This window comes from Hydractinia symbiolongicarpus, chromosome 5, assembly GCF_029227915.1.
Source record: "Hydractinia symbiolongicarpus strain clone_291-10 chromosome 5, HSymV2.1, whole genome shotgun sequence".
NCBI lineage: Eukaryota > Metazoa > Cnidaria > Hydrozoa > Anthoathecata > Hydractiniidae > Hydractinia > Hydractinia symbiolongicarpus.
Window position 1 is genome coordinate 23,922,285 of NC_079879.1, and position 25,562 is coordinate 23,947,846.

At 38.2% G+C, this 25,562-nt stretch overlaps 34 non-coding genes across 34 annotated transcripts; all 34 read left to right on the forward strand.

Moving 5' to 3' along the window:
* Nucleotides 1–418: 418 nt before the first annotated feature.
* Trnas-cga (transfer RNA serine (anticodon CGA)) lies at nucleotides 419–499 on the forward strand. Its single transcript has one exon. It is a non-coding gene; the product is annotated as a tRNA-Ser (tRNA).
* Nucleotides 500–1,048: 549 nt separating this feature from the next.
* Trnas-gga (transfer RNA serine (anticodon GGA)) lies at nucleotides 1,049–1,129 on the forward strand. The gene has a single exon. It is a non-coding gene; the product is annotated as a tRNA-Ser (tRNA).
* A 548-nt stretch (nucleotides 1,130–1,677) lies between these two features.
* On the forward strand, nucleotides 1,678–1,758 carry Trnas-cga (transfer RNA serine (anticodon CGA)). Its single transcript has one exon. It is a non-coding gene; the product is annotated as a tRNA-Ser (tRNA).
* A 550-nt stretch (nucleotides 1,759–2,308) lies between these two features.
* On the forward strand, nucleotides 2,309–2,389 carry Trnas-cga (transfer RNA serine (anticodon CGA)). The gene has a single exon. It is a non-coding gene; the product is annotated as a tRNA-Ser (tRNA).
* Nucleotides 2,390–2,940: 551 nt separating this feature from the next.
* Trnas-cga (transfer RNA serine (anticodon CGA)) lies at nucleotides 2,941–3,021 on the forward strand. Its single transcript has one exon. It is a non-coding gene; the product is annotated as a tRNA-Ser (tRNA).
* Nucleotides 3,022–3,570: 549 nt separating this feature from the next.
* Trnas-cga (transfer RNA serine (anticodon CGA)) lies at nucleotides 3,571–3,651 on the forward strand. The gene has a single exon. It is a non-coding gene; the product is annotated as a tRNA-Ser (tRNA).
* Nucleotides 3,652–4,201: 550 nt separating this feature from the next.
* Trnas-cga (transfer RNA serine (anticodon CGA)) lies at nucleotides 4,202–4,282 on the forward strand. The gene has a single exon. It is a non-coding gene; the product is annotated as a tRNA-Ser (tRNA).
* Nucleotides 4,283–4,833: 551 nt separating this feature from the next.
* Nucleotides 4,834–4,914, forward strand: Trnas-cga (transfer RNA serine (anticodon CGA)). The gene has a single exon. It is a non-coding gene; the product is annotated as a tRNA-Ser (tRNA).
* Nucleotides 4,915–5,463: 549 nt separating this feature from the next.
* Nucleotides 5,464–5,544, forward strand: Trnas-cga (transfer RNA serine (anticodon CGA)). The gene has a single exon. It is a non-coding gene; the product is annotated as a tRNA-Ser (tRNA).
* Nucleotides 5,545–6,093: 549 nt separating this feature from the next.
* On the forward strand, nucleotides 6,094–6,174 carry Trnas-cga (transfer RNA serine (anticodon CGA)). The gene has a single exon. It is a non-coding gene; the product is annotated as a tRNA-Ser (tRNA).
* A 550-nt stretch (nucleotides 6,175–6,724) lies between these two features.
* On the forward strand, nucleotides 6,725–6,805 carry Trnas-cga (transfer RNA serine (anticodon CGA)). The gene has a single exon. It is a non-coding gene; the product is annotated as a tRNA-Ser (tRNA).
* Nucleotides 6,806–7,257: 452 nt separating this feature from the next.
* On the forward strand, nucleotides 7,258–7,338 carry Trnas-cga (transfer RNA serine (anticodon CGA)). The gene has a single exon. It is a non-coding gene; the product is annotated as a tRNA-Ser (tRNA).
* A 527-nt stretch (nucleotides 7,339–7,865) lies between these two features.
* On the forward strand, nucleotides 7,866–7,946 carry Trnas-cga (transfer RNA serine (anticodon CGA)). Its single transcript has one exon. It is a non-coding gene; the product is annotated as a tRNA-Ser (tRNA).
* Nucleotides 7,947–8,495: 549 nt separating this feature from the next.
* On the forward strand, nucleotides 8,496–8,576 carry Trnas-cga (transfer RNA serine (anticodon CGA)). The gene has a single exon. It is a non-coding gene; the product is annotated as a tRNA-Ser (tRNA).
* A 452-nt stretch (nucleotides 8,577–9,028) lies between these two features.
* Trnas-cga (transfer RNA serine (anticodon CGA)) lies at nucleotides 9,029–9,109 on the forward strand. The gene has a single exon. It is a non-coding gene; the product is annotated as a tRNA-Ser (tRNA).
* Nucleotides 9,110–9,658: 549 nt separating this feature from the next.
* Nucleotides 9,659–9,739, forward strand: Trnas-cga (transfer RNA serine (anticodon CGA)). The gene has a single exon. It is a non-coding gene; the product is annotated as a tRNA-Ser (tRNA).
* Nucleotides 9,740–10,288: 549 nt separating this feature from the next.
* On the forward strand, nucleotides 10,289–10,369 carry Trnas-cga (transfer RNA serine (anticodon CGA)). The gene has a single exon. It is a non-coding gene; the product is annotated as a tRNA-Ser (tRNA).
* A 542-nt stretch (nucleotides 10,370–10,911) lies between these two features.
* On the forward strand, nucleotides 10,912–10,992 carry Trnas-cga (transfer RNA serine (anticodon CGA)). Its single transcript has one exon. It is a non-coding gene; the product is annotated as a tRNA-Ser (tRNA).
* Nucleotides 10,993–11,444: 452 nt separating this feature from the next.
* Trnas-cga (transfer RNA serine (anticodon CGA)) lies at nucleotides 11,445–11,525 on the forward strand. The gene has a single exon. It is a non-coding gene; the product is annotated as a tRNA-Ser (tRNA).
* Nucleotides 11,526–12,074: 549 nt separating this feature from the next.
* On the forward strand, nucleotides 12,075–12,155 carry Trnas-cga (transfer RNA serine (anticodon CGA)). The gene has a single exon. It is a non-coding gene; the product is annotated as a tRNA-Ser (tRNA).
* A 452-nt stretch (nucleotides 12,156–12,607) lies between these two features.
* Nucleotides 12,608–12,688, forward strand: Trnas-cga (transfer RNA serine (anticodon CGA)). The gene has a single exon. It is a non-coding gene; the product is annotated as a tRNA-Ser (tRNA).
* A 549-nt stretch (nucleotides 12,689–13,237) lies between these two features.
* Trnas-cga (transfer RNA serine (anticodon CGA)) lies at nucleotides 13,238–13,318 on the forward strand. Its single transcript has one exon. It is a non-coding gene; the product is annotated as a tRNA-Ser (tRNA).
* Nucleotides 13,319–13,867: 549 nt separating this feature from the next.
* On the forward strand, nucleotides 13,868–13,948 carry Trnas-cga (transfer RNA serine (anticodon CGA)). The gene has a single exon. It is a non-coding gene; the product is annotated as a tRNA-Ser (tRNA).
* A 542-nt stretch (nucleotides 13,949–14,490) lies between these two features.
* On the forward strand, nucleotides 14,491–14,573 carry Trnas-cga (transfer RNA serine (anticodon CGA)). The gene has a single exon. It is a non-coding gene; the product is annotated as a tRNA-Ser (tRNA).
* A 547-nt stretch (nucleotides 14,574–15,120) lies between these two features.
* On the forward strand, nucleotides 15,121–15,201 carry Trnas-cga (transfer RNA serine (anticodon CGA)). The gene has a single exon. It is a non-coding gene; the product is annotated as a tRNA-Ser (tRNA).
* A 550-nt stretch (nucleotides 15,202–15,751) lies between these two features.
* Trnas-cga (transfer RNA serine (anticodon CGA)) lies at nucleotides 15,752–15,832 on the forward strand. Its single transcript has one exon. It is a non-coding gene; the product is annotated as a tRNA-Ser (tRNA).
* Nucleotides 15,833–17,010: 1,178 nt separating this feature from the next.
* On the forward strand, nucleotides 17,011–17,092 carry Trnas-cga (transfer RNA serine (anticodon CGA)). Its single transcript has one exon. It is a non-coding gene; the product is annotated as a tRNA-Ser (tRNA).
* A 549-nt stretch (nucleotides 17,093–17,641) lies between these two features.
* Nucleotides 17,642–17,722, forward strand: Trnas-cga (transfer RNA serine (anticodon CGA)). Its single transcript has one exon. It is a non-coding gene; the product is annotated as a tRNA-Ser (tRNA).
* A 548-nt stretch (nucleotides 17,723–18,270) lies between these two features.
* Nucleotides 18,271–18,351, forward strand: Trnas-cga (transfer RNA serine (anticodon CGA)). The gene has a single exon. It is a non-coding gene; the product is annotated as a tRNA-Ser (tRNA).
* Nucleotides 18,352–18,900: 549 nt separating this feature from the next.
* Nucleotides 18,901–18,981, forward strand: Trnas-gga (transfer RNA serine (anticodon GGA)). The gene has a single exon. It is a non-coding gene; the product is annotated as a tRNA-Ser (tRNA).
* Nucleotides 18,982–19,529: 548 nt separating this feature from the next.
* Nucleotides 19,530–19,610, forward strand: Trnas-cga (transfer RNA serine (anticodon CGA)). Its single transcript has one exon. It is a non-coding gene; the product is annotated as a tRNA-Ser (tRNA).
* Nucleotides 19,611–20,160: 550 nt separating this feature from the next.
* Trnas-cga (transfer RNA serine (anticodon CGA)) lies at nucleotides 20,161–20,241 on the forward strand. Its single transcript has one exon. It is a non-coding gene; the product is annotated as a tRNA-Ser (tRNA).
* A 549-nt stretch (nucleotides 20,242–20,790) lies between these two features.
* Trnas-cga (transfer RNA serine (anticodon CGA)) lies at nucleotides 20,791–20,871 on the forward strand. The gene has a single exon. It is a non-coding gene; the product is annotated as a tRNA-Ser (tRNA).
* Nucleotides 20,872–21,537: 666 nt separating this feature from the next.
* Trnas-cga (transfer RNA serine (anticodon CGA)) lies at nucleotides 21,538–21,618 on the forward strand. The gene has a single exon. It is a non-coding gene; the product is annotated as a tRNA-Ser (tRNA).
* The last annotated feature ends 3,944 nt before the right edge of the window (nucleotides 21,619–25,562 follow it).

Below are 25,562 nucleotides of genomic sequence, written 5' to 3' on the forward strand. Positions count from 1 at the left end.
AATTCTATCTAACTTGAATATGGATAATAGGCTTTGCGTTCAAGTTTCTGGCCATTTGCTTCTTTAGCTTTAATTGATACATCGGCTGGAAAAAAATGCGGGAAAGACAACGAGAAAGCTAAGTTTAAATTTTTTCCTTGTTTTTGACATACGTGTTAATGATTACATGTGAATTACCCCACAGGTATTTTAGATTTCACATTGGATGACAGGAGACACTAGGCAACATTTAATGTTAGGCAACTTTTTTTTGAGAGAAAGTTCTTACTGAAAACTTGGCACAGTCACATACGGCATGTGTAACAACTGCTTATTTACAAAGTAGTATGCGACTTCTTTAACAAGTTACTAATTGGAAATCTTTAGCTAGGGCGTGTTTGTAACGTTTACGCGAAGATGTACTCAAAGAAGTCTACGTGCTGCGATGGCCGAGTGGTTAAGGCGTTTGACTCGAAATCAAATGGGATATCCCGCACAGGTTCGAATCCTGTTCGCAGCGCAGTTGAAATGGAAAATTCAATGTGACACTTTTACCTAAAATCAGTAGTATCCCGCAAAACGCAGGTGCTGAGAGGCATGATTTGGGAAAGTTGCAAGTAATAGACCAGTGCACACAGCATGCTCCACAAAATTCTACTTAACTTGAATGCCGATAATAGGCTTTGCATTCATATTTCTGGCCATTTAATTCTTTAGCTTCAATTAACACATCGGCTGGGAAAAAAATGCGGGAAAAAGGAATAGAAAGCTAAGTTTAAATTTTATTCCTTGTTTCTGACATAAATGTTAATGATTACATGTGAATTACGCCACAGGTTTTTTAGATTTCACATGGGATGCCAGGAGACACTAGGCAACATTTAATGTAATGCAATTTTTTTTTGAGAGAAAGTTCTTACCGAAAATATGTCACAGTCACATACGGCATGTGTAACAAATGGATATTTCAAACTAGTATAGGACTTCTTTACCAAGTTAATAATTAGAAACCTTTAGCTAGAGCTGGTTTGTAACGTTTCCGCAAAGATGTACTCAAAGAAATCTACGTGCTGCGATGGCCGAGTGGTTAAGGCGTTTTACAGGAAATCAAATGGGATATCCCGCACAGGTTCGAATCCTGTTCGCAGCGCAGTTGAAATGGAAAATTCAATGTGACACTTTTACCTAAAATCAGTAGTATCCCGCAAAACGCAGGTGCTGAGAGGCATGATTTGGGAAATTTGCAAGTAATAGACCAGTGCACACAGCATGGTCCACAGAATTCTATCTAACTTGAATATGGATAATAGGCTTTGCGTTCAAGTTTCTGGCCATTTGCTTCTTTAGCTTTAATTGATACATCGGCTGGAAAAAAATGCGGGAAAGACAACGAGAAAGCTAAGTTTAAATTTTTTCCTTGTTTTTGACATACGTGTTAATGATTACATGTGAATTACCCCACAGGTATTTTAGATTTCACATTGGATGACAGGAGACACTAGGCAACATTTAATGTTAGGCAACTTTTTTTTGAGAGAAAGTTCTTACTGAAAACTTGGCACAGTCACATACGGCATGTGTAACAACTGCTTATTTACAAAGTAGTATGCGACTTCTTTAACAAGTTACTAATTGGAAATCTTTAGCTAGGGCGTGTTTGTAACGTTTACGCGAAGATGTACTCAAAGAAGTCTACGTGCTGCGATGGCCGAGTGGTTAAGGCGTTTGACTCGAAATCAAATGGGATATCCCGCACAGGTTCGAATCCTGTTCGCAGCGCAGTTGAAATGGAAAATTCAATGTGACACTTTTACCTAAAATCAGTAGTATCCCGCAAAACGCAGGTGCTGAGAGGCATGATTTGGGAAAGTTGCAAGTAATAGACCAGTGCACACAGCATGCTCCACAAAATTCTACTTAACTTGAATGCCGATAATAGGCTTTGCATTCATATTTCTGGCCATTTAATTCTTTAGCTTCAATTAACACATCGGCTGGGAAAAAAATGCGGGAAAAAGGAATAGAAAGCTAAGTTTAAATTTTATTCCTTGTTTCTGACATAAATGTTAATGATTACATGTGAATTACGCCACAGGTTCTTTAGCTTTCACATGGGATGACAGGAGAAACTACGCAACATTTAACATAATGCAATTTTTGTTTGAGAGACAGATCTTACCGAAAATGTGGCACGGTCACATTCCACATGTGCAACAAATGGATTTTTACAAACTAGTATAGGACTTCTTTAACAAATTACTAATTGGAAACCTTTAGCTAGAGCTGGTTTGTAACGTTTCCGCAAAGATGTACTCAAAGAAATCTACGTGCTGCGATGGCCGAGTGGTTAATGCGTTTGACTCGAAATCAAATGGGATATCCCGCGCAGGTTCGAATCCTGTTCGCAGTGCAGTTGAAATGGAAAATTCGACGTGACAGTTTTTCCTAAAATCAGTAGTATCCCGCAAAACGCAGGTGCTGAGAGGCATGATTTGAGAAAGTCGCAAGTAATAGACCAGTGCACACAGCATGCTCCACAAAATTCTACCTAACTTGAATGCCAATAATAGGCTTTGCATTCATATTTCTGGCCATTTAATTCTTTAACTTCAATGAAGACATCGGCTGGGAAAAAAATGCGGCAAAAATGAGTAGAAAGCTAAGTTTAAATTTTATTTCCTGTTTCAGACATAATTGTTAATGATTACATGTGAATTACGCCACAGGTTCTTTAGCTTTCACATGGGATGACAGGAGAAACTACGCAACATTTAACATAATGCAATTTTTGTTTGAGACACAGTTCTTACCGAAAATCTGGCACGGTCACAAACGGCATGTGCAACAAATGGATTTTTACAAACTAGTATAGGACTTCTTCAACAAATTACTAATTGGAAACCTTTAGCTAGAGCTGGTGTGTAATGTTTCCGCAAAGATGTTTCTCAAAGAAACATACGTGTTGCGATGGCCGAGTGGTTAATGCGTTTGACTCGAAATCAAATGGGATATCCCGCGCAGGTTCGAATCCTGTTTACAGCGCAGTTGAAATGAAAAATTCAATGAGACACTTTTACCTAAAATCAGTAGTATCCTGCAAAACGCAAATACCAAGGGGCAAGATTTGAGAAAGTCGCAAGTAATAGACCAGTGCACACGGCATGCTCCACAAAATTCTACCTAACTTGAATGCTGGTAATAGGCTTTGCCTTCAAGCTTCTGGCCATTTGCTTCTTTAGCTTCAATTAACACATCGGCTGAAATAAATTATGGGAAAGAAGAGGAGAAAGCTAAGTTTAAACTTTATTCCTTGTTTTTGACATACGTGTTAATGATTACATGTGAATTACGCCGCAAGCTTTGTTGATTTCACATGGGTTGACAGGAGAAACTACGCAACATTTAACATAATGTAATTTTTGTTTGAGAGACAGTTCTTACCGAAAATCTGGCACGGTCACATACGGCATGTGCAACAAATGGATTTTTACAAACTAGCATAGGACTTCTTTAACAAATTACAAATTGGAAACCTTTAGCTAGGGCGTGTTTGTAACGTTTGCGCGAAGATGTACTCAACGAAATCTACGTGCTGCGATGGCCGAGTGGTTAAGGCGTTTGACTCGAAATCAAATGGGATATCCCGCGCAGGTTCGAATCCTGTTCGCAGCGCAGTTGAAATGGAAAATTCGACGTGACAGTTTTACCTAAAATCAGTAGTATCCCGCAAAACGCAGGTGCTGAGAGGCATGATTTGAGAAAGTCGCAAGTAATAGACCAGTGCACACAGCATGCTCCACAAAATTCTACCTAACTTGAATGCCGATAATAGGCTTTGCATTCATATTTCTGGCCATTTAATTCTTTAGTTTCAATTAAGACATCGGCTGGGAAAAAAATGCGGGAAAAAGGAATAGAAAGCTAAGTTTAAATTTTATTCCTTGTTTCTGACATAAATGTTAATGATTACATGTGAATTACGCCACAGGTTCTTTAGCTTTCACATGGGATGACAGGAGAAACTACGCAACATTTAACATAATGCAATTTTTGTTTGAGAGACAGATCTTACCGAAAATGTGGCACGGTCACATTCCACATGTGCAACAAATGGATTTTTACAAACTAGTATAGGACTTCTTTAACAAATTACTAATTGGAAACCTTTAGCTAGAGCTGGTTTGTAACGTTTCCGCAAAGATGTACTCAAAGAAATCTACGTGCTGCGATGGCCGAGTGGTTAATGCGTTTGACTCGAAATCAAATGGGATATCCCGCGCAGGTTCGAATCCTGTTCGCAGTGCAGTTGAAATGGAAAATTCGACGTGACAGTTTTTCCTAAAATCAGTAGTATCCCGCAAAACGCAGGTGCTGAGAGGCATGATTTGAGAAAGTCGCAAGTAATAGACCAGTGCACACAGCATGCTCCACAAAATTCTACCTAACTTGAATGCCAATAATAGGCTTTGCATTCATATTTCTGGCCATTTAATTCTTTAACTTCAATGAAGACATCGGCTGGGAAAAAAATGCGGCAAAAATGAGTAGAAAGCTAAGTTTAAATTTTATTTCCTGTTTCAGACATAATTGTTAATGATTACATGTGAATTACGCCACAGGTTCTTTAGCTTTCACATGGGATGACAGGAGAAACTACGCAACATTTAACATAATGCAATTTTTGTTTGAGACACAGTTCTTACCGAAAATCTGGCACGGTCACAAACGGCATGTGCAACAAATGGATTTTTACAAACTAGTATAGGACTTCTTCAACAAATTACTAATTGGAAACCTTTAGCTAGAGCTGGTGTGTAATGTTTCCGCAAAGATGTTTCTCAAAGAAACATACGTGTTGCGATGGCCGAGTGGTTAATGCGTTTGACTCGAAATCAAATGGGATATCCCGCGCAGGTTCGAATCCTGTTTACAGCGCAGTTGAAATGAAAAATTCAATGAGACACTTTTACCTAAAATCAGTAGTATCCTGCAAAACGCAAATACCAAGGGGCAAGATTTGAGAAAGTCGCAAGTAATAGACCAGTGCACACGGCATGCTCCACAAAATTCTACCTAACTTGAATGCTGGTAATAGGCTTTGCCTTCAAGCTTCTGGCCATTTGCTTCTTTAGCTTCAATTAACACATCGGCTGAAATAAATTATGGGAAAGAAGAGGAGAAAGCTAAGTTTAAACTTTATTCCTTGTTTTTGACATACGTGTTAATGATTACATGTGAATTACGCCGCAAGCTTTGTTGATTTCACATGGGTTGACAGGAGAAACTACGCAACATTTAACATAATGTAATTTTTGTTTGAGAGACAGTTCTTACCGAAAATCTGGCACGGTCACATACGGCATGTGCAACAAATGGATTTTTACAAACTAGCATAGGACTTCTTTAACAAATTACAAATTGGAAACCTTTAGCTAGGGCGTGTTTGTAACGTTTGCGCGAAGATGTACTCAACGAAATCTACGTGCTGCGATGGCCGAGTGGTTAAGGCGTTTGACTCGAAATCAAATGGGATATCCCGCGCAGGTTCGAATCCTGTTCGCAGCGCAGTTGAAATGGAAAATTCGACGTGACAGTTTTACCTAAAATCAGTAGTATCCCGCAAAACGCAGGTGCTGAGAGGCATGATTTGAGAAAGTCGCAAGTAATAGACCAGTGCACACAGCATGCTCCACAAAATTCTACCTAACTTGAATGCCGATAATAGGCTTTGCATTCATATTTCTGGCCATTTAATTCTTTAGTTTCAATTAAGACATCGGCTGGGAAAAAAATGCGGCAAAAATGAGTAGAAAGCTAAGTTTAAATTTTATTCCTTGTTTTTGACATACTTGTCAATGGTTACATGCGAATTACGCCGCAAGCTTTGTTGATTTCACATGGGTTGACAGGAGAAACTACGCAACATTTAACATACTGCAATTTTTGTTTGAGAGAAAGTTCTTTCCGAAAATATGTCACAGTCACATACGGCATGTGTAACAAAGGGATGTTTCAAACTAGTATAGGACTTCTTTACCAATTTAAAAATTAGAAACCTTTAGTTAGAGCTGGTTTGTAACGTTTACGCAAAGATGTACTCAAAGAAATCTACGTGCTGCGATGGCCGAGTAGTTAAGGCGTTTTACACGAAATCAAATGGGATATCCCGTACAGGTTCAAATCCTGTTTGCAGCGCATTTGAAATGTAAATTTCAATCTGACACTTTTACCTAAAATCAGTAGTATCCCGCAAAACGCAGGTGCTGAGGGGCATGATTTGGGAAAGTTGCAAGTAGTAGACCAGTGCACACAGCATGCTACACAAAATTCTACCTAACTTGAATACCGATAATAGGATTTGCGTTCAAGTTTCTGGTCATTTGCTTCTTTAGCTTCAATTACCACGTCGGCTGGAAAAAAATGCGGGAAAGAAGAGGAGAAAGCTAAGTTTAAATTTTATTCTTTGTTTTTGAAATATGTGCTAATTATTACATGTGAATTACGCTACAGCTTTTTTAGATTTCACATGGGATGACAGGACAAAACTACGCAACATTTGACACAATGCAATCTTTGTTCGCGAGACAGTTCTTACCGAAAATATGGCACAGTCACATACGGCATGCGTAACAAATGGATATTCACAAACTAGTATACAACTTCTTTAACAAACTGATAATTAGAAACCTTTAGCTAGGGCTGGTTTGTAACGTTTACGCGAAGATGTACTCAAAGAAATCTACTTGCTGCGATGGCCAAGTTGTTAAGGCGTTTGAATCGAAACCAAATGGGATATCCCGCACAGGTTCGAATCCTGTTCGCAGCGCAGTTGAAATGGAAAATTCAATGTGACACTACCTAAAATCAGTAGTATCCCGCAAAACGCAAATACCAAGAGGCAAGATATTAGAAAGTCGCAAATAATAGACCAGTGCACACAGCATGCTCCACAAAATTCTACCTAACTTGAATGGCGACAACAGGTTTAAATTTTTTTCTTTCTTTTTGACATCGTGTTAATGATTACATGTGAATTACGCCACAGGTTTTTTAGATTTTACATGGGATGACAGGAGACACTAGGCAACATTTAACATACTGCAAATGTTGTTTGAGAGAAAGTCCTTACCGAAAATATGTCACAGTCACATACGGCATGTGTAACAAATGGATGTATCAAACTAGTATAGGACTTCTTTACCAAGTTAAAAATTAGAAACCTTTAGCTAGAGCTGGTTTGTAACGTTTCCGCAAAGATGTACTCAAAGAAATCTACGTGCTGCGATGGCCGAGTGGTTAAGGCGTTTTACACGAAATCAAATGGGATATCCCGTACAGGTTTAAATCCTGTTTGCAGCGCGTCTGACAGCTTTACCTAAAATCAGTAGTATCCGGCAAAATGCAGGTGCTGAGAGGCATGATTTGGGAAAGTTGCAAGTAATAGACCAGTGCACACAGCATGCTCCACAAAATTCTACCTAACTTGAATGCCGACAACAGGCTTTGCGTTTAAGTTTCTGGCCATTTGCTTCTTTAGCTTCAATTAACACATCGGCTGAAAAAAATGCGGGAAAGAAGAGGAGAAAGCTAAGTTTAAATTTTATTCCTTGTTTTTGGCATACGTGTTAATGATTACATGTGAATTACACCACAGGCTTTTAGATTTCACATGGGATGACAGGAGACACTAGGCAACATTTAACATACTGCAATTTTTGTTTGAGAGAAAGTTCTTTCCGAAAATATGTCACAGTCACATACGGCATGTGTAACAAATGGATGTTTCAAACTAGTATAGGACTTCTTTACCAATTTAAAAATTAGAAACCTTTAGTTAGAGCTGGTTGGTAACGTTTACGCGAAGATGTACTCAAAGAAATCTACGTGTTGCGATGGCCGAGTGGTTAAGGCGTTTTACACGAAATCAAATGGGATATCCCGTACAGGTTCAAATCCTGTTTGCAGCGCATTTGAAATGTAAATTTCAATCTGACACTTTTACCTAAAATCAGTAGTATCCCGCAAAACGCAGGTGCTGAGGGGCATGATTTGGGAAAGTTGCAAGTAATAGACCAGTGCACACAGCATGCTACACAAAATTCTACCTAACTTGAATACCGATAATAGGATTTGCGTTCAAGTTGCTGGTCATTTGCTTCTTTAGCTTCAATTACACGTCGGCTGGAAAAAAATGCGGGAAAGAAGAGGAGAAAGCTAAGTTTAAATTTTATTCTTTGTTTTTGAAATATGTGCTAATTATTACATGTGAATTACGCCACAGCTTTTTTAGATTTCACATGGGATGACAGGACAAAACTACGCAACATTTGACACAATGCAATCTTTGTTCGGGAGACAGTTCTTACCGAAAATATAGCACAGTCACATACGGCATGTGTAACAAATGGATATTCACAAACTAGTATACAACTTCTTTAACAAACTGATAATTAGAAACCTTTAGCTAGGGCTGGTTTGTAACGTTTACGCGAAGATGTACTCAAAGAAATTTACGTGCTGCGATGGCCGAGTGGTTAAGGCGTTTGAATCGAAATCAAAAGGGATATCCCGCACAGGTTCGAATCCTGTTCGAGGCGTAGTTGAAATGGAAAATTCAATGTGACACTACCTAAAATCAGTAGTATCCTGCAAAACGCAAATACCAAGAGGCAAGATATGAAAATTCGCAAATAATAGACCAGTGCACACAGCATGCTCCATAAAATTCTACCTAACTTGAATGGCGACAACAGGTTTAAATTTTTTTCCTTGTTTTTGACATCGTGTTAATGATTACATGTGAATTACGCCACAGGTTTTTTAGATTTCACATGGGATGACAGGAGACACTAGGCAACATTTAACATACTGCAAATGTTGTTTGAGAGATAGTTCTTACCGAAAATCTGGCACAGTCACATACGGCATGTGCAACAAATGGATTTTTACAAACTAGTATAGGACTTCTTTAACAAATTACTAATTGGAAACCTTTAGCTAGATGTGGTGTGTAACGTTTCCGCAAAGATGTACTCAAAAAAATCTATGTGCTGCGATGGCCGAGTGGTTAATGCGTTTGACTCGAAATCAAATGGGATATCCCGCGCAGGTTCGAATCCTGTTTACAGCGCAGTTGAAAGGAAAAATTCAATGAGACACTTTTACCTAAAATCAGTAGTATCCTGCAAAACGCAAATACCAAGGGGCAAGATTTGAGAAAGTCGCAAGTAATAGACCAGTGCACACGGCATGCTCCACAAAATTCTACCTAACTTGAATGCCGGTAATAGGTCTTGCGTTCAAATTTCTTGCTACTTGCGTCTTTAGCTTCAATTAACACATCGGCTGAAAAAAAATGCGGGAAAGAAGAGGAGAAAGCTAAGTATAAACTTTATTCCTTGTTTTTGACATACTTGTCAATGGTTACATGCGAATTACGCTGCAAGCTTTGTTTATTTCACATGGGTTGACAGGAGAAACTACGCAACATTTAACATAATGTAATTTTTGTTTGAGAGACAGTTCTTACCGAAAATCTGGCACGGTCACATACGGCATGTGCAACAAATGGATTTTTACAAACTAGCATAGGAATTCTTTAACAAATTACTAATTAGAAACCTTTAGCTAGAGCTGGTGTGTAACGTTTCCGCAAAGATGTACTCAAAGAAATCTACGTGCTGCGATGGCCGAGTGGTTAAGGCGTTTGACTCGAAATCAAATGGGATATCCCGCACAGGTTCGAATCCTGTTTGCAGCTCAGTTAAAATAGAAAATGCAATGTGGCACTTCTACCTAAAATCAGTAGTATCCTACAAAACGCTGGTGCTGAGAGGCATGATTTGAGAAAGTCGCAAGTAATAGACACGTGCACACAGCATGCTACACAAAATTCTACCTAACTTGAATACCGTTAATAGGATTTGCGTTCAAGTTTCTGGTCATATGCTTCTTTAGCTTCAATTACCACGTCGGCTGGAAAAAAATGCGGGAAAGAAGAGGAGAAAGCTAAGTTTAAATTTTATTCCTTGTTTTTGACATATGTGCTAATTATTACATGTGAATTACGCCACAGCTTTTTTAGATTTCACATGGGATGATAGGAGAAACTACGCAACATTTGACACAATGCAATCTTTGTTCGGGAGACAGTTCTTACCGAAAATATGGCACAGTCACATACGGCATGTGTAACAAATCGATATTCACAAACTAGTATACAACTTCTTTAACAAACTGATAATTAGAAACCTTTAGCTAGGGCTGGTTTGTAACGTTTACGCGAAGATGTACTCAAAGAAATCTACTTGCTGCGATGGCCGAGTGGTTAAGGCGTTTGACTCGAAATCAAATGGGATATCCCGCACAGGTTCGAATCCTGTTCGCAGCGCAGTTAAAATGTAAAATTCAATGTGACACTTTTACCTAAAATCAGTGGTATCCGGCAAAACGCAGGTGCTAAGAGGCATGATTTGGGAAATTGCAAGTAATAGACCAGTGCACACAGCATGCTCCACAGAGTTCTATCTAACTTGAATATGGATAATAGGCTTTGCGTTCAAGTTTCTGGCCATTTGCTTCTGTAGCTTCAATTAACACATCGGCTGAAAAAAAATGCGGGAAAGAAAAGGAGAAAGCTAAGTTTAAGTTTTTTTCCTTGTTTTTGACATACGTGTTAATGATTACATGTGAATTACGCAGGTTTTTAGATTTCACATGGGATGACAGGAGAAACTACGCAACATTTGACACAATGCAATTTTTTTTGAGAGAAATTGCTTACTGAAAATATGGCACAGTCACATACAGCTGTGTAAGAAATGGATATTAACAAACTAGTATGCAACTTCTTTAACAAATTACTAATTAAAAACCTTTAGCTAGGGCTGGTTTGTAACGTTTACGCGAAGATGTACTCAAAGAAATCTACTTGCTGCGATGGCCGAGTGGTTAAGGCGTTTGACTCGAAATCAAATGGGATATCCCGCACAGGTTCGAATCCTGTTCGCAGCGCAGTTGAAATGGAAAATGCAATGTGACACTACCTAAAATCAGTAGTATCCCGCAAAACGCAAATACCAAGAGGCAAGATATGAGAAAGTCGCAAATAATAGACCAGTGCACACAGCATGCTCCACAAAATTCTACCTAACTTGAATGGCGACAACAGGTTTAAATTTTTTTCTTTCTTTTTGACATCGTGTTAATGATTACATGTGAATTACGCCACAGGTTTTTTAGATTTTACATGGGATGACAGGAGACACTAGGCAACATTTAACATACTGCAAATGTTGTTTGAGAGAAAGTTCTTACCGAAAATATGTCACAGTCACATACGGCATGTGTAACAAATGGATGTATCAAACTAGTATAGGACTTCCTTACCAAGTTAAAAATTAGAAACCTTTAGCTAGAGCTGGTTTGTAACGTTTCCGCAAAGATGTACTCAAAGAAATCTACGTGCTGCGATGGCCGAGTGGTTAAGGCGTTTTACACGAAATCAAATGGGATATCCCGTACAGGTTCAAATCCTGTTTGCAGCGCAATTGAAATGTAAATTTCAATCTGACACTTTTACCTAAAATCAGTAGTATCCCGCAAAACGCAGGTGCTGAGGGGCATGATTTGGGAAATTTGCAAGTAATAGACCAGTGCACACAGCATGCTACACAAAATTCTACCTAACTTGAATACCGATAATAGGATTTGCGTTCAAGTTTCTGGTCATTTGCTTCTTTAGCTTCAATTACACGTCGGCTGGAAAAAAATGCGGGAAAGAAGAGGAGAAAGCTAAGTTTAAATTTTATTCTTTGTTTTTGAAATATGTGCTAATTATTACATGTGAATTACGCCACAGCTTTTTTAGATTTCACATGGGATGACAGGACAAAACTACGCAACATTTGACACAATGCAATCTTTGTTCGGGAGACAGTTCTTACCGAAAATATAGCACAGTCACATACGGCATGTGTAACAAATGGATATTCACAAACTAGTATACAACTTCTTTAACAAACTGATAATTAGAAACCTTTAGCTAGGGCTGGTTTGTAACGTTTACGCGAAAATGTACTCAAAGAAACTTACGTGCTGCGATGGCCGAGTGGTTAAGGCGTTTGGATCGAAATCAAAAGGGATATCCCGCACAGGTTCGAATCCTGTTCGAGGCGTAGTTGAAATGGAAAATTCAATGTGACACTACCTAAAATCAGTAGTATCCTGCAAAACGCAAATACCAAGAGGCAAGATATGAAAATTCGCAAATAATAAACCAGTGCACACAGCATGCTCCATAAAATTCTACCTAACTTGAATGGCGACAACAGGTTTAAATTTTTTTCCTTGTTTTTGACATCGTGTTAATGATTACATGTGAATTACGCCACAGGTTTTTTAGATTTCACATGGGATGACAGGAGACACTAGGCAACATTTAACATACTGCAAATGTTGTTTGAGAGATAGTTCTTACCGAAAATCTGGCACGGTCACATACGGCATGTGCAACAAATGGATTTTTACAAACTAGTATAGGACTTCTTTAACAAATTACTAATTGGAAACCTTTAGCTAGATGTGGTGTGTAACGTTTCCGCAAAGATGTACTCAAAAAAATCTACGTGCTGCGATGGCCGAGTGGTTAATGCGTTTGACTCGAAATCAAATGGGATATCCCGCGCAGGTTCGAATCCTGTTTACAGCGCAGTTGAAATGAAAAATTCAATGAGACACATTTACCTAAAATCAGTAGTATCCTGCAAAACGCAAATACCAAGGGGCAAGATTTGAGAAAGTCGCAAGTAATAGACCAGTGCACACGGCATGCTCCACAAAATTCTACCTAACTTGAATGCCGGTAATAGGTCTTGCGTTCAAATTTCTTGCTACTTGCGTCTTTAGCTTCAATTAACACATCGGCTGAAAAAAAATGCGGGAAAGAAGAGGAGAAAGCTAAGTATAAACTTTATTCCTTGTTTTTGACATACTTGTCAATGGTTACATGCGAATTACGCTGCAAGCTTTGTTTATTTCACATGGGTTGACAGGAGAAACTACGCAACATTTAACATAATGTAATTTTTGTTTGAGAGACAGTTCTTACCGAAAATCTGGCACGGTCACATACGGCATGTGCAACAAATGGATTTTTACAAACTAGCATAGGACTTCTTTAAGAAATTACTAATTAGAAACCTTTAGCTAGAGCTGGTGTGTAACGTTTCCGCAAAGATGTACTCAAAGAAATCTACGTGCTGCGATGACCGAGTGGTTAAGGCGTTTGACTCGAAATCAAATGGGATATCCCGCACAGGTTCGAATCCTGTTTGCAGCTCAGTTGAAATAGAAAATGCAATGTGGCACTTCTACCTAAAATCAGTAGTATCCTACAAAACGCTGGTGCTGAGAGGCATGATTTGAGAAAGTCGCAAGTAATAGACCAGTGCACACAGCATGCTACACAAAATTCTACCTAACTTGAATACCGATAATAGGATTTGCGTTCAAGTTTCTGGTCATATGCTTCTTTAGCTTCAATTACCACGTCGGCTGGAAAAAAATGCGGGAAAGAAGAGGAGAAAGCTAAGTTTAAATTTTATTCCTTGTTTTTGACATATGTGCTAATTATTACATGTGAATTACGCCACAGCTTTTTTAGATTTCACATGGGATGATAGGAGAAACTACGCAACATTTGACACAATGCAATCTTTGTTCGGGAGACAGTTCTTACCGAAAATATGGCACAGTCACATACGGCATGTGTAACAAATGGATATTCACAAACTAGTATACAACTTCTTTAACAAACTGATAATTAGAAACCTTTAGCTAGGGCTGGTTTGTAACGTTTACGCAAAGATGTACTCAAAGAAATCTACTTGCTGCGATGGCCGAGTGGTTAAGGCGTTTGACTCGAAATCAAATGGGATATCCCGCACAGGTTCGAATCCTGTTCGCAGCGCAGTTAAAATGTAAAATTCAATGTGACACTTTTACCTAAAATCAGTGGTATCCGGCAAAACGCAGGTGCTGAGAGGCATGATTTGGGAAATTGCAAGTAATAGACCAGTGCACACAGCATGCTCCACAGAGTTCTATCTAACTTGAATATGGATAATAGGCTTTGCGTTCAAGTTTCTGGCCATTTGCTTCTGTAGCTTCAATTAACACATCGGCTGAAAAAAAATGCGGGAAAGAAAAGGAGAAAGCTAAGTTTAAGTTTTTTTCCTTGTTTTTGACATACGTGTTAATGATTACATGTGAATTACGCAGGTTTTTAGATTTCACATGGGATGACAGGAGAAACTACGCAACATTTGACACAATGCAATTTTTTTTGAGAGAAATTGCTTACTGAAAATATGGCACAGTCACATACAGCTGTGTAACAAATGGATATTAACAAACTAGTATGCAACTTCTTTAACAAATTACTAATTAAAAACCTTTAGCTAGGGCTGGTGTGTATTGTTTGCGCGAAGATGTTCTCAAAAAAATCTACGTGCTGCGATGGCCGAGTGGTTAAGGCGTTTGACTCGAAATCAAATAGGATATCCCGCACAGGTTCGAATCCTGTTCGCACCGCAGTTAAAATGTAAAATTCAATGTGACACTTTTACCTAAAATCAGTGGTATCCGGCAAAACGCTGGTGCTGAGAGGCAAAAGTGGAGAAAGTCGCAAGTAATAGACCAGTGCACACAGCATGCTCCACAGAATTCTATCTAACTTGAACATGGATAATAGGCTTTGCGTTCAAGTTTTTGGCCATTTGCTTCTTTAGCTTTAATTAATACATCGGCTGGAAAAAAATGCGGGAAAGACAAGGAGAAAGCTAAGTTTAAATTTTTTTCCTTGTTTTTGACATACGTGTTAATGATTACATGTGAATTACGCCACAGGTTTTTTAGATTTCACATGGGATGACAGGAGACACTAGGCAACATTTAATGTAAGGCGACTTTTTTTTGAGAGAAAGTTCTTACTGAAAACATGGCACAGTCACATACGGCATGTGTAACAACTGCTTATTTACAAACTAGTACAGGACTTCTTTAACCAATTACTAATTAGAAACCTTTAGCTAGGGCTGGTTTGTAACGTTTACGCGAAGATGTACTCAAAGAAATCTACTTGCTGCGATGGCCGAGTGGTTAAGGCGTTTGAATCGAAATCAAATGGGATATCCCGCACAGGTTCGAATCCTGTTCGCAGCGCAGTTGGAATGGATATTGCACTGTGACACTTTTAACTAAAATCAATAGTATCCCCCAAAACGCTGGTGCTGAGAGGCAAAAGTGGAGAAAGTCGCAAGTAGTAGACCAGTGCACACAGCATGCTCCACAGAATTCTATCTAACTTGAATATGGATAATAGGCTTTGCGTTCAAGTTTCTGGCCATTTGCTTCTTTAGCTTTAATTAATACATCGGCTGGAAAAAAATGCGGAAAAGACAAGGAGAAAGCTAAGTTTAAATTTTATTCCTTGTTTTTTGACATACGTGTCAATGATTACATGCGAAGTACGCCGCAAGTTTTGTTGATTTCACATGGGATGACAGGAGAAACTACGCAAGATTTAATGTAAGGCAATTTTATTTTGAGGGAATGTTCTTACTGAAAGTGTGACAAAGTCGCATACGGCATTCGTCACAAATGAATATTTACAAACTAGTATACAACTTCTTTAAAAAACTGATAATTAGAAACATTTAGCTAGGGCTGGTTTGTAACGTTTACGCGAAGATGTACTCAAAGAAATCTACTTGCTGCGATGGCCGAGTGGTTAAGGCGTTTGAATCGAAATCAAATGGGATATCCCGCACAGTTTCGAATCCTGTTCGCAGCGCAGTTGGAATGGATAATGAGATGTGACAATCTTAACTAAAATCAATAGTTTCCCCCAAAACGCTGGTGCTGAGAGGCAAAAGTGGAGAAAGTCGCAAGTAATAGACCAGTGCACACAGCATGCTCCACAGAATTCTATCTAACTTGAATATGGATAATAGGCTTTGCGTTCAAGTTTCTAGCCATTTGCTTCCTTAGCTTTATTTAATACATCGGCTGGAAAAAAATGCGGGAAAGACAAGGAGAAAGCTAAGTTTAAATTTTTTTCCTTGTTTTTGACATCGTGTTAATGATTACATGTGAATTAAACCACAGGTTTTTTAGATTTCACATGGGATGACAGGAGACACTAGGCAACATTTAATGTAAGGCAACTTTTTTTTGAGAGTAAGTTCTTACTGAAAACATGGCACAGTCACATACGGCATGTGTAACAACTGCTTATTTACAAAGTAGTATGCGACTTCTTTAACAAGTTAAAAATTAGAAACCTTTAGCTAGAGCTGGTTTGTAACGTTTCCGCAAAGATGTACTCAAAGAAATCTACGTGCTGCGATGGCCGAGTGGTTAAAGCGTTTTACACGAAATCAAATGGGATATCCCGCGCAGGTTCGAATCCTGTTTACAGCGCAGTTGAAATGAAAAATTCAATGAGACACTTTTACTTAAAATCAGTATTATCCTGCAAAACGCAAATACCAAGGGGCAAGTTTTGCGAAAGTCGCAAGTAATAGACCAGTGCACACGACATGCTCCACAAAATTCTACCTAACTTGAACGCGGGTAATAGGCTTTTCGTACAAATTTCTGGCTACTTGCTTCTTTAGCTTCAATTAACACATCGGCTGAAAAAAAATGCGGGAAAGAAGAGGAGAAAGCTAAGTTTAAACTTTATTCCTTGTTTTTGACATACGTGTTAATGATTACATGTAAATTACGCTACAGGTATTTTAGATTTCATATGGGATGACAGGAGAGACTACGCAACATTTGACACAATGCAATCTTTGTTCGGGAGACAGTTCTTACCGAAAATATGGCACAGTCACATACGGCATGTGTAACAAATGGATATTCACAAACTAGTATACAACTTCTTTATCAAACTGATAATTAGAAACCTTTAGCTAGGGCTGGCTTGTAACGTTTCCGCAAAGATGTACTCAAAGAAATCTACGTGCTGCGATGGCCGAGTGGTTAAGGCGTTTTACACGAAATCAAAATGGGATATCCCGCACAGGTTCGAATCCTGTTCGCAGCGCAGTTGAAATGGAAAATTCAATGTGACACTTTTACCTAAAATCAGTAGTATCCCGCAAAACCCAAACACCAAGAGGCAAGATATGAGAAAATCGCAAATAATAGACCAGTGCACGCAGCATGCTCCACAAAATTCTACCTAACTTGAATGCCGACAACAGGCTTTGCGTTTAAGTTTCTGGCCATTTGCTTCTTTAGCTTCAATTAGCACATCGGCTGAAAAAAAATGCGGGAAAGAAGAGGAGAAAGCTAAGTTTAAACTTTATTCCTTGTTTTTGACATACTTGTCAATGGTTAAATGCGAATTACGCCGCAAGCTTTGTTGATTTCACATGGGTTGACAGGAGAAACTACGCAACATTTGACACAATGCAATCTTTGTTCGGGAAACAGTTCTTACCGAAAATATGGCACAGTCACATACGGCATGTGTAACAAATGGATATTCGCAAACTAGTATACAACTTCTTTAACAAACTGATAATTAGAAACCTTTAGCTAGGGCTGGCTTGTAACGTTTACGCGAAGATGTACTCAAAGAAATCTACTTGCTGCGATGGCCGAGTGGTTAAGGCGTTTGAATCGAAATCAAATGGGATATCCCGCACAGGTTCGAATCCTGTTCGCAGCGCAGTTGGAATGGATATTGCAATGTGACACTTTTAACTAAAATCAATAGTATCCCCCAAAACGCTGGTGCTGAGAGGCAAAAGTGGAGAAAGTCGCAAGTAATAGACCAGTGTACACAGCATGCTCCACAGAATTCTATCTAACTTGAATATGGATAATAGGCTTTGCGTTCAAGTTTCTGGCCATTTGCTTCTTTAGCTTTAATTGATACATCGGCTGGAAAAAAATGCGGGAAAGACAACGAGAAAGCTAAGTTTAAATTTTTTCCTTGTTTTTGACATACGTGTTAATGATTACATATGAATTACCCCACAGGTATTTTAGATTTCACATTGGATGACAGGAGACACTAGGCAACATTTAATGTTAGGCAACTTTTTTTTGAGAGAAAGTTCTTACTGAAAACTTGGCACAGTCACATACGGCATGTGTAACAACTGCTTATTTACAAAGTAGTATGCGACTTCTTTAACAAGTTACTAATTGGAAATCTTTAGCTAGGGCGTGTTTGTAACGTTTACGCGAAGATGTACTCAAAGAAGTCTACGTGCTGCGATGGCCGAGTGGTTAAGGCGTTTGACTCGAAATCAAATGGGATATCCCGCACAGGTTCGAATCCTGTTCGCAGCGCAGTTGAAATGGAAAATTCAATGTGACACTTTTACCTAAAATCAGTAGTATCCCGCAAAACGCAGGTGCTGAGAGGCATGATTTGGGAAAGTTGCAAGTAATAGACCAGTGCACACAGCATGCTCCACAAAATTCTACTTAACTTGAATGCCGATAATAGGCTTTGCATTCATATTTCTGGCCATTTAATTCTTTAGCTTCAATTAACACATCGGCTGGGAAAAAAATGCGGGAAAAAGGAATAGAAAGCTAAGTTTAAATTTTATTCCTTGTTTCTGACATAAATGTTAATGATTACATGTGAATTACGCCACAGGTTTTTTAGATTTCACATGGGATGCCAGGAGACACTAGGCAACATTTAATGTAATGCAATTTTTTTTTGAGAGAAAGTTCTTACCGAAAATATGTCACAGTCACATACGGCATGTGTAACAAATGGATATTTCAAACTAGTATAGGACTTCTTTACCAAGTTAATAATTAGAAACCTTTAGCTAGAGCTGGTTTGTAACGTTTCCGCAAAGATGTACTCAAAGAAATCTACGTGCTGCGATGGCCGAGTGGTTAAGGCGTTTTACAGGAAATCAAATGGGATATCCCGCACAGGTTCGAATCCTGTTCGCAGCGCAGTTGAAATGGAAAATTCAATGTGACACTTTTACCTAAAATCAGTAGTATCCCGCAAAACGCAGGTGCTGAGAGGCATGATTTGGGAAATTTGCAAGTAATAGACCAGTGCACACAGCATGGTCCACAGAATTCTATCTAACTTGAATATGGATAATAGGCTTTGCGTTCAAGTTTCTGGCCATTTGCTTCTTTAGCTTTAATTGATACATCGGCTGGAAAAAAATGCGGGAAAGACAACGAGAAAGCTAAGTTTAAATTTTTTCCTTGTTTTTGACATACGTGTTAATGATTACATGTGAATTACCCCACAGGTATTTTAGATTTCACATTGGATGACAGGAGACACTAGGCAACATTTAATGTTAGGCAACTTTTTTTTGAGAGAAAGTTCTTACTGAAAACTTGGCACAGTCACATACGGCATGTGTAACAACTGCTTATTTACAAAGTAGTATGCGACTTCTTTAACAAGTTACTAATTGGAAATCTTTAGCTAGGGCGTGTTTGTAACGTTTACGCGAAGATGTACTCAAAGAAGTCTACGTGCTGCGATGGCCGAGTGGTTAAGGCGTTTGACTCGAAATCAAATGGGATATCCCGCACAGGTTCGAATCCTGTTCGCAGCGCAGTTGAAATGGAAAATTCAATGTGACACTTTTACCTAAAATCAGTAGTATCCCGCAAAACGCAGGTGCTGAGAGGCATGATTTGGGAAAGTTGCAAGTAATAGACCAGTGCACACAGCATGCTCCACAAAATTCTACTTAACTTGAATGCCGATAATAGGCTTTGCATTCATATTTCTGGCCATTTAATTCTTTAGCTTCAATTAACACATCGGCTGGGAAAAAAATGCGGGAAAAAGGAATAGAAAGCTAAGTTTAAATTTTATTCCTTGTTTCTGACATAAATGTTAATGATTACATGTGAATTACGCCACAGGTTCTTTAGCTTTCACATGGGATGACAGGAGAAACTACGCAACATTTAACATAATGCAATTTTTGTTTGAGAGACAGATCTTACCGAAAATGTGGCACGGTCACATTCCACATGTGCAACAAATGGATTTTTACAAACTAGTATAGGACTTCTTTAACAAATTACTAATTGGAAACCTTTAGCTAGAGCTGGTTTGTAACGTTTCCGCAAAGATGTACTCAAAGAAATCTACGTGCTGCGATGGCCGAGTGGTTAATGCGTTTGACTCGAAATCAAATGGGATATCCCGCGCAGGTTCGAATCCTGTTTACAGTGCAGTTGAAATGAACAATTCAATGAGACACTTTTACCTAAAATCAGTAGTATCCCGCAAAACGCAAATACCAAGGGGCAAGATTTGAGAAAGTCGCAAGTAATAGACCAGTGCACTCGGCATGCTCCACAAAATTCTACCTAACTTGAATGCCGGTAAGAAGCTTTGCGTTCAAATTTCTGGCTACTTGCTTCTTTAGCTTCAATTAACACATCGGCTAAAAAAAAAATGCGGGAAAGAAGAGGAGAAAGCTAAGTTTAAAATTTATTCCTTGTTTTTGACATACTTGTCAATGGTTACATGCGAATTACGCCGCAAGCTTTGTTGATTTCACATGGGTTGACAGGAGAAACTACGCAACATTTGACACAATGCAATCTTTGTTCGGGAAACAGTTCTTACCGAAAATATGGCACAGTCACATACGGCATGTGTAACAAATGGATGTTTCAAACTAGTATAGGACTTCTTTACCAAGTTAATAATTAGAAACCTTTAGCTAGAGCTGGTTTGTAACGTTTCCGCAAAGATGTACTCAAAGAAATCTACGTGCTGCGATGGCCGAGTGGTTAAGGCGTTTTACACGAAATCAAATGGGATATCCCGCACAGGTTCGAATCCTGTTCGCAGCGCAGTTGAAATGGAAAATTCAATGTGACACTTTTACCTAAAATCAGTAGTATCCCGCAAAACGCAAACACCAAGAGGCAAGATATGAGAAAGTCGCAAATAATAGACCAGTGCACGCAGCATGCTCTACAAAATTCTACCTACCTTGAATGCCGACTACAGGCTTTGCGTTTAAGTTTCTGGCCAATTGCTTCCTTAGCTTCAATTAACACATCGGCTGAAAAAAAATGCGGGAAAGAAGAGGACAAAGCTAAGTTTAAACTTTATTCCTTGTTTCTGACATACTGGTCAATGGTTAAATGCGAATTACGCCGCAAGCTTCAATTAACACATCGCCTGGAAAAAGTATGGGAAAAAAGAGGAGAAAGCTATTTTAAAGCTTTATTCTTTGTTTTTAACATACGTGTTAATGATTACATGCGAATTACGCCACAGGTTTTTTAGATTTCACATGGGATGACAGGAGACACTACGCAACATTTACTGTAATGCAATTTTTTTTGAGAGAAAGTAGTTACTGAAAATATGGCACATTCACATACGGCATGTGAAACAACTGCATATTAGCAAATTAATATACGACTTCTTTAATAAATTACTAATTAGAAACCTGTAGCTAGAGCGTGTTTGTAACGTTTGCGCGAAGATGTACTCAAAGAAATCTTCGTGCTGCGATGGCCGAGTGGTTAAGGCGTTTGACTCGAAATTAAATGGGATTTCCCGCACAGGTTGGAATCCTCTTCGCAGCGCAGTTGAAACAGAAAATTCAATGTGACACTTTTACCTAAAATCAATAGTATCCCCCAAAACGCTGGTGCAGAGAGGCAAAATTAGAGGAAGTCGCAAGTAATAGACCAGTGCATATGGCATGCTCCACAAAATTCTACCTAACTTGAGTGCCGATAATAGGCTTTGCGTTCAAGTTTCTGGCCATTTGCTTCTCTTGCTTCAATTAACACATCGGTTGGAATAATTTATCGGAAAGAAGAGGAGAAAGCTATGTTTAAATTTTATTTCTTGTCTTTGACATACGTGTTAATGATTACATGTGAATTACGCCACCGGTTTTTTAGATTTTACATGGGATGACAGGAGGCACTACGCAACATTAAACATACTGATTCAGTATCAATGAGAAAAAAATAGATATTTTATACGTAAACTTATCACTAAATACATCTGACCGCTTGCTTCTTTTGATAAATTTCTAAGAAATCGCCTTGGCTACCATGTGCATTTGCACTTGCTTGCGGGTGTGCTTATTCAAATCCATGTAATAATATTTTTCAACTGGTTCTCAAGCATCATGTTTGAATTTTTTAACAACCCATGCTTGTTGACATGGTGAATATGCTTTAAAAGCATCCCGAAACCCACCTTCCGCAAACTAAATACTAAATTGCGGAAACTTTCACCGCTGAAATTACGCTAGGTAAGTTTAGCAGTGAAAGTTTCTTTCGGTTTGGCAAGATATCCAGCTTGAAGAAGGTCAGCAATGGACAATGAATTTGGCTGATGTGATGACAGACAGAAAAGCGATTGGTAACTGGGCATTGAAGGAATTCTTCTCACCTTTTTGGATGGAATACAAGAACCTGCAGCTGCAGTAAGCACTATCTTGACAGTAGTAACACCGAAATTATTTAACACTAAAGGCTGTCGATCTACAAAATGGAACTAAAAAATCCCTTTTTTCAATTATTTGCTCATCTTCAATTCAAGACGGTCCCTTGTCGCTATACAGCACATTGCATGAACCATAACTTTTTTTGTAATGTTTCTCACAGGCACGTTTCACATTTTCTAAGGTCAATGTTGTGTATTGCGTAAAATCCACAAATTCTCTTGCTACTAATAGTTCATATTTTTTTAATTTGCCTGTCGGTAATGAGTTCAACAACTTTATTTGTAATGTTTCTCACAGGCACGTTTTACATTTTCTAAGGTCTATGTTGTGTATTGCGCAAAATCCACAAATTCTCTTGCTTCTAATAGTTCATATTTTTTTAATTTGCCTGTCTGTAATGAGTTCATCTTTTGTACCATTACTGAAGATATTCTTCCATTTTTCTCCTCTGTCATCTTTCCTGTTCGTTTATTAGTGACCCTTTTTTTAAGTGAGACGGGTAATGTGGCTGCTATGCATACTTTTTTGAGAAAAAGTCATGGTAATTTAGAAAACCCAGCCGAGTGTTTTTTATATGGAAAGTCTACAGATAATCAGATTGGATAATGGTGGAGGGAACTACAAGACCGATTCGAGAAATATTTTAAAAAGCAACTTGCTTATCTACTTAAACAAGACCATTGTGATGCTCAAAACAATACACATCGGAATATGCTAGTATTGCTTTACATACCTGTGCTTTAAATAGAGATGGAGGTGCTTTTACAAACCTGGAACTCTTACCGTATTGGGTCAGTCCCTTTTTGTGTAAATTTTTGCCTGAAGTGATCGTCACCCATTAATATATTGTGTCGTTATTATTTAATCAGGTTTAACGACAAGGAAAAAAAATAATTAATTTTAATTTTTTACCTTTTTTTTAACTTTTTCTTATTTCTTTTTTATCTTTTTTCTAAATTTTATTAACTTTTTTAATTTTTTTAAAAGCGTTTTTTTAAAAATGTGTTTTTTTCGTTACCCACCATAGAAGCCATTAGCTATGGATAGTTTGTAACGTTTACGCGAAGATCTACTTAATCAAACTTACGTGCTGCGATGGCCGAGTGGTTAAGACGTTTGACTCAAAATCAAATAGAATTTTACGCGCAGGTTCGAATCCTGTGTCCTGTCAGTCTGTATGTCTGTCTGTTTGCAAAAAAAAACGTCGTACTAGGAATACCCGAAATGCGGTAAATAAATTTATCCGTTGGTTTTAGGTGTATCATGCCCGTAATCTGTCTAAAATGATCGTGCGGCAGCTTCATTCCGATTCTGTGGTACAGTAAGTAATTTGTAGATAGACAAACCCGTGGACATTTTGCACGGATAAACGACTAGTCTCTTAGTATGGACCGTATTTTGTTTAAAATGGTAGCGCCGCAGCTTTACTTTTGGAAATTCTCGCTATGCCACAGGTTCTGCACACTCCCCGAAGCACCCAAATTTACCGGCTTCTTTTTGAGTAAGTTGACCAATCACGAAGCTAGATTTGAGTAACCAATCGTAGTTCTTTTCGGCCTTAGTATGCTGTCCTACCTTATTATGATGCTGCACAACCACCAACCTCTATGCGTTTGCAAAAGCAGTACTTTCATAGCCTAAAGAGTTGATGATTTTTCCAACTTTGCCAAATGGTTAAAAAAGTGCCACTGTCATAATACTTTGGTGAGGGATTGTAGAGAGTTGAAAACAAAACCCATCACCAAATGTTGATGATATCTGCTGCAAATAACGCAGGAACGTGTAAACTAACCTGATTGACTCTGCATTGTTTTAAGCTGTGTTAAGAAAAATAGATTTATGTCCATTCAAATATGGAAAAAATAGAGAAGAGTCTAAGCTATAAGAAAAAAATCTTAAGAACTAAAGATGTTATATTACTATATAAATACTAGTCTACAAATAAATATAATAACATTTTTGGATAAGTTAATACTTCAATGCATTAATCATAAAAACGGGGAAAATATTGTTACTTAATTGGTTTCCATCTTAACTCGCATCCGGTTTTGATACGCAGCTTGCTTCTTTTGCTTGTGGCATTATTTTGGACGAATCTGTCACCATAAAGTTGCGTGCATATTAACACTAAATTATTATTCTTATGTTTCTTGATGGTGTACTTCGCCTTCTGTGCTTCCCTGTCGCAAACGGTTTCTTTGTAAATTTGCGAGCCAATCTGCTCAAAATTGAACTTTACAGCACACGGCATGGATGTCATCTCAATGTCGTTATTTCTTAGCATCACATTCAGTCTATTTAAATCTCCAATTAATCGGCTTGGTGATTCTGTTGATGCTAGTTCTTGCTCAGACAACTGAACCAGTATCAGAATTAAGAATGCTGCAATTTGTACGATTAACTAAAGGTAAAGACATGAATTTTTGTAAAGAGTCGTGTACAGAATATAACTTGCTATACTTAGATGTTACAGAAAGCCAAGTAGTTCAAGAATATCAAACTGAAGCTTACCATGATGTCTATATGTTACTTATCAATCCTGAAAATTTGTATGTTTGATAAAGTCAACATGGCGATATTTATACCACTGCTTTTTTCGGTTAACTTCCTTTTCATTTCTTTTTCTTCGACATCTAATTAGCTGAAATATTTCTTTAATGAGAACACCTTTCATTCCAGGGTAATTACCCACGGAAGCTTCGCTCTTCCAGACCAGGTTAAAAAATCTTCTATTTTAGGTTAGAAATATAAGAAATATAAGAAGGGAATTAGTCTTCAAGAAACTGAAAGGGGTACATTATTAACATAGTTTTTTATGGTAAAGGGAAAATAGAAAGTATTTGTATGGCATGTAACTAATGAAGCGGTTTATAATATTTTGAACCTGGAGAAAGAGACTTATTAATTTAAACAACACAGAAAAAATGAAGTAACGTTTTCTGTTTTATTCAACGTAAGCTACCGAGATATTGGCGCGTTTTTGTCAAGAGAGAATTATCATTTGTGACATATGTGAATTACATTATCGCATTAATTATAACTTTCTCTGTATTCGCAGCAGAGACA